We start from the raw sequence: 6,117 nt of genomic DNA, 5'->3' as shown, positions 1-6,117 counted from the left end.
TTATTATATTTTACTATCAGTCAGCTCCTCTGCATGAGTACTGCTTGCTTTGTTCTTTGTGGAACTCATGAGTGATGTGAGTTAGCCATTAAGTTAATATGTCAAGTCACATGAAAAAGGTTGGATAATCTCATAGTGACAAATTTGACCCTGATGTGCAGCTTTTGTCTGGATCCAACCGTTGTATGGATAAGTTTGTTACTTGAAGGATTATTTGAGCTTTGTTGCATGTGATTGTATTCATGGAATGGATAATTGACATTGTGAGGAGTTCTTCAGCAGCTGATGGCAAAGAATTCGGGAACCCTAGGATAGCGTTGGGAGTCCTTTAGTGCAGTTGTTTAACTGTTGAGTAGGTTTCAGGAATATTTTGTGACTAGATCGTAAAGGACCTGAGATAATTCTTGAGGAAAGTATGGATAGGTGTCTAAGATTGTATTGGGCCCGTACTCTCGAAAGCACAGGATCCATACTCGATTCAAGGAAGATTTTAGGGAATCTAAGGATTGCTCAGGTAAGATAGTATGGTTGGATACCATCGTTTGAGGCAGTGGTTCCGTATCTGTGGATCTTTTTGCTTGGGTTGCTCATGCGATGATGGGATTTGTGTTTGTTCGGGCCCTGTGGCGAAATCGATGTGGTTTGAGTGTTTTAGACCCAGATGAGTATGTTGGTTGGAAGTCTTGATGGTTTTGTTAGAGGTCGTGCCTCGAGCCTCAAGACACGAGGAGGAAGCGGTTGATATGATTGTCTTGGAAATTGCATCTAGGATTTAAGTGGCAGATTGTCGGATTGGGTTGTCGTTATCTGTGGTAAGCATCTTTCTCTTCTATTCTTTTTCGAGTTGGAAGGAGTGGGCAGGATTGTGATCTCCCGAGTAAGTTTGGATTCTCATCTCGGGGTTTGTTGGTCGCGGTAGCTTGCGACAGTGAGTCAGTGCCGGTATGCGCAGATCAATTAACGTGGCATGAGTACATTAGCGATGCGAGCAAAGGCTCGTATTCTTGGGAGATGGGGAAGCCAGGCGTCGGATTGTAGTTAGATTACAAGAAAGGAAGGTGTATCTAGATCGTCAATCGGTAGTTGCTTATGCCTTGTGAGTGGTTATACATGGGAAATTCAAAGGTCTTCCGATGGAATTCAAGTTTCTCTTTGGGTTCATTTGATCCGTATTTAGGGGTCTCTTTCGTGTATGTCGTTCATTCCATGGTCAAGTATGGTTGAACCTGGCTGGACCAGTAGGATTATGTTTTGGGTTTCGCTACCGATGGGTGGTGGTTCAAGTTCTAAGTGTGGGAGAACTGGGATTCTCAGGTTGAGTGTCAGTCATTGAGGGTTTTTTAAGTTCGTTGTTCAGATTGTTGCTTTCAGATTTGTTGGGCAGATGTTGGTTGGTGAACCCTTTCTAGAAGCGGGTATGTTCAACTCCAGGTGGGTTGTGTTTTCCCTGGTTTAGGTGTCAAGGTGTCCTAGACCACTGGTCTTTGTGTTTGTTTTTCAGTGAGAATTCTCCAAAGGATTTAAGTGGTGATAGTTAAAGTTCAAGGAATACGTCAGCTACCCTCATGTTCAGTATATTCTATGTTCCTTTGGTCTTCAAGTATGTTTACCCTCAATGGTAAAGTGAGACTTGTTTCATAGAAGACTCAGCTTTTGGTAACCTACGGGATCATCTTGGAGGTTTTCTCGAGCTAGTGGTGTAGTGATGGAATTTGATCACTCTCAATCCAGTATGGGGTCTTTTTTTGACCAATCATGAAGATGTTTTTTTTGTTTTGATTAAGATGGCATTTCGATTATCTTTGGTGTTTCTTTTCTCTTCATATGATATTATGGGTCTCTTAAGTGTGTATGTGTATATATAGGGGTGTTCCGTGTGAGTTGGGCAAGATGGCATTGGGGCTTTTGGTTCGAATTATATGCATGGTTCTTTGGGTTTTAGCTTCCGATTTGGACCAAGAGTGCAACCCTTATCCTATCAGTGGGTCATGTGTGACCTTGTTTTCGTAAGATTTTGCTTTGGTAGAAACTATGTTGTACTTTTTTGGTGCTATGAGAGTGTCGATAAGGTCGGTGTGTTATCAAGCATTCCAGTCATAGGCTATGCGCCTAGTGATCGTGGTGGTTCATTACTTCTGCTTGTAGTACTTTCGGTGTTGGCACACTGATGGGAGTCGAGAAAGTTACAAATCTATTAGTTATTTAAGGGGGGGGGGGGCAGAAGGGGTTGTATGGAGTATCATTTGGGCATCAGAAAGTATATGTGGGAGGTATGTATTATAAATCTAGTTGATTGCAAGTTGTTGTCAAGATTGTGGTTTTGAAATAGGGAATTGATTGTGAAGTCGCAAGTCATAAGATCTTTGTGATGTCCTGAGTGGTTGTTCAGGTGAGGGTACACCCAAGTGGATATAAGTTGGTTGTATTGCAGAAATTTTTGGTCAGATTGTCCTTGATCATCAAGGTAGTGATTGGCAATGGCATAGCAAGGGTCAAGATTATTAAGGTTGAGTACGTCATATGATTAGTTTTGGTTGAAGTTTGCGGTTGGTGTGTTTTTTAGGATCAATTTTGTGTGTTTATGGTAGTGTCTCCAGTCAGGGACTAGGGGTAGATTCAAATGGATGCCCATCGGTTTTAGGGTCGGCTCTTCAAAAGGAATATGTGTAACATCCCCCTCTGGCACGTATCACAATATTGTCCGCTTTGGGCCACTCGGCACGAGGACTTCCCAGGGGGTCACCCATCCTAGTACTACTCTCGCCCAAGCACGCTTAACTGCGGAGTTCTGATGGGATCCGGTGCATTAGTGCTGGTATGATCGCACCCCTTTATAAGGAAATGTTTAGTTCTCCTTCCAAGCCGATGTAGGATCAGGTGCAACCCACAATATTGTGATACGTGCCAGAGGGGGATGTTACAAATGGTATCAGAGCCAGGGCACGGGTCGATGTGTTCGACAGGGACGTCGAACCCTATAATGGGGGGTGAAGGTGGGTTGCACCTGATCCTACATCGGCTTGGAAGGAGAACAAAACATCTCCTTATAAGGGGTGTGGATACCTTCCCTAACACAACGCGTTTTAAAGCCGTGAGGGCAGCAGATCCCATAAGAACTCTGCAGTTAAGCGTGCTCGGGCGGGAGTAGTACCAGGATGGGTGACCCCCTGGGAAGTCCTCGTGCCGAGTGGCCCAAAGCGGACAATATTGTGATACGTGCCAGAGGGGGATGTTACAAATGGTATCAGAGCCAGGGCACGGGTCGATGTGTTCGACAGGGACGTCGAACCCTATAATGGGGGGTGAAGGTGGGTTGCACCTGATCCTACATCGGCTTGGAAGGAGAACAACACATCTCCTTATAAGGGGTGTGGATACCTTCCCTAACTCAACGCGTTTTAAAGCCGTGAGGGCAGCAGATCCCATAAGAACTCTGCAGTTAAGCGTGCTCGGGCGGGGGTAGTACCGGGATGGGTGACCCCCTGGGAAGTCCTCGTGCTGAGTGGCCCAAAGCGGACAATATTGTGATACGTGCCAGAGGGGGATGTTACAAATGGTATCAGAGCTAGGGCACGGGTCGATGTGTTCGACGGGGACGTCGAACCCTATAATGGGGGGTGAAAGTGGGTTAGATCTGATCCCACATCGGCTGGGAAGGAGAACTAAGCATTCCTTATAAGGGGTGTGGATACCTTCCCTATCACAATGCGTTTTAAAGCCGTGAGGGCAGCAGATCCCATAAGATCTCTGCAGTTAAGTGTGCTCGGGCGGGAGTAGTACCGAGATGGGTGACCCCCTGGGAAGTCCTCGTGCCGAGTGGCCCAAAGCGGACAATATTGTGATACGTGCCAGAGGGGGATGTTACAATATGAGTGTCCATTTCCGAGGGGGTTTTGGTTGAACTCGTGTTAGGAAATCGCGAGTGTATCCATGAAAGGTATGGGCTTAGAAATTTAGGGATTAAGAAATTTGTATGTCAAAGCATCAACTGGAGAGTTCAGTATTTAGCTTTTGTATCAGTGCTCCATGATTGTTCTACATGTGTGAACACCGGGCAAGTTGTGAGGTTTCAGCACCTTCGCAACAACATGTCAGTTCGGCGGTTAAGGAAATCTATATCTTGTATCTCTTTTGTGCTCATGGAATTGTTATCTTCAAGAGTTGGAAAGATGGTTTGATGGTTAAGCGTCATGGATTTATCCTTGGGTCAGTTTGGGTAGTCTGTCAGGGAGTCAGACCAGTTCGAGACTTCAAGTTTCATACAAAGTAGGTTGGGATTCTGCATGGGTTTGAGGATTCATCTTCTTCGAGTGGGAATTATGTTGGGTTCAATTGCCTTGGAAAGGCAATTTTTTGTTCGAGGTGGTAATTGTGTCCCTCATGCTATCGGGCACGCCGAGAATGATAACGAATGATTTTCTAGGACAAAATTGAACTTAATTGGGGGAGATTTGTAACATTCGGTTTCAAATCGCTTCATTATTTTTGGGTTTCATCGTGATCATTAGTTATGATAAGGCTGAGTGGTTGAAAGTGTTTCGGAGCCCAATGGGCATAATTGTAAATTTTTACTTTGGTACTTTATGAATTTTGGGATTGCTTCGGGAAACTTCAAGGTTTTGATGGATTTCTAGAAGTGTAGGGCTTCTCGCCACCTTTTCGTGGATATAAAGTTCGTCGGAAACAGACCTAGAATGAAGAAGTTATGGCGTTCGGAAGAATTTAGGGTTTTTGGGAAAAAAATCTGGTACGCGGGGCGTACATGGGTGGTATGCATGGCGTACTCATGCGAGGGCATTTACGCGGTGCGTACTTTGGCGTACGCTTATCGTAGTCAGCAGTATTGGTTACGAAGGTTCAACCTCATACGTTGAGCATACGATGAGTACGTTGGGCATACGAGGGTTGTTTAAACCCTAATTTTTGATCATGTGTAACCTATTTAAACATCCTTATTTCTTAGGGTTGGCCTCCTTATTAGCCTCTAAAGCTCCAGAAACCCTAAAATCAAGTTTTAGCCTCCATTGTTGGGTTTTGAACCTTGGGTGAGGAGTTGGTGTTCATTGGTGAATCTATAAGACGAAAGAGGAGCTTGAAGACTCATTGTTTAAAGGAAAGCTTTGAGATCCAGCAATTTCACCTCCTTTTGGTAGTTTGGGAGGTATAAATTCCCAACCTTTACTTTTCCTTTCATAGATCTCCTTCTTGGTTCATTTTTGGTCATTTTGACCCCTCTTGGTTGATGATTGGGAGTTTTAGTCGTTTTCGAAGCTTGTAATTGTAGATTTGGTTGTTTCATTGGTCCCCTGGGCATAAAGGTGCAAACTTTATGGTGGTTATGATACCATGCATATTTTAAGTCTAGTATTAAGCTCTTTTGAGTTCTACGGTCCCATTTAGACATGCATTGTCACACCCCGAAAACCGAAGGCGGAAACATTTCTGCGGCGGACTCCATGTTGAGTATCAAATCCAATGCACATAATAAGCAAAGTAAACAACCATTACATTACATATCAAAGTTTACATTTGTTCAAAAGTAAAGTTGTACATTTGTGATACATAGTATATATGAACAAAAGTAGAGACGAGTCTTATGTACGCTCCGTCTTCTCCAAAAGGATCATTGGGTACCTGTCTAATATGGACCTGAGAATACAAGTGGTTTGAAAATCAGCATAAAGCTGGTGAGTTCATAAGATGTTTGTTTTTGAAAATGTACGAGTTTCCTTTCGTTTTCCGAAAAGATTGATATCCAAGAAAATCCTATATTTTCTTATATGTAAAGTTTGATTAACTGATTTATTTCACAATTCTGGTTATGTACAATTGTTATCCCATGAAAATCCTATATTTTCCTAAAAGTAAGTTTAGTTATTGAATTTCGATGTAATGTTTGATTACCTTTCGTACTTGTTATATTAGCTAGGTATTCTGATATCCTAATGGTGTTACACTTAAATGTATCTAGATGCGTGCCTTCGTATTCGTATTTCTATTCTTAATCATATTCATTTTTATGTTTTTATATTTGTATTCGTATTTATATTTGTAGTCCTATTCGTATTCGTATTCGCATTCGTATTCTCATTAATATTCGTATTCGTATTCCTACTC

At 42.8% G+C, this 6,117-nt stretch overlaps 1 non-coding gene across 1 annotated transcript; it reads right to left on the bottom strand.

Moving 5' to 3' along the window:
- Positions 1–2,710: 2,710 nt before the first annotated feature.
- On the bottom strand, positions 2,711–2,829 carry LOC145003500 (5S ribosomal RNA). Its single transcript, XR_013661970.1, has one exon. It is a non-coding gene; the product is annotated as a 5S ribosomal RNA (ribosomal RNA).
- Positions 2,830–6,117: the final 3,288 nt, after the last annotated feature.

The sequence above is a fragment of the Lactuca saligna genome, chromosome 6 (genome assembly GCF_052625555.1).
Source record: "Lactuca saligna cultivar CGN05327 chromosome 6, ASM5262555v1, whole genome shotgun sequence".
NCBI lineage: Eukaryota > Viridiplantae > Streptophyta > Magnoliopsida > Asterales > Asteraceae > Lactuca > Lactuca saligna.
Note: the sequence above shows the minus strand (reverse complement) of the source record. Positions and strands in the feature narration are given on the sequence as shown.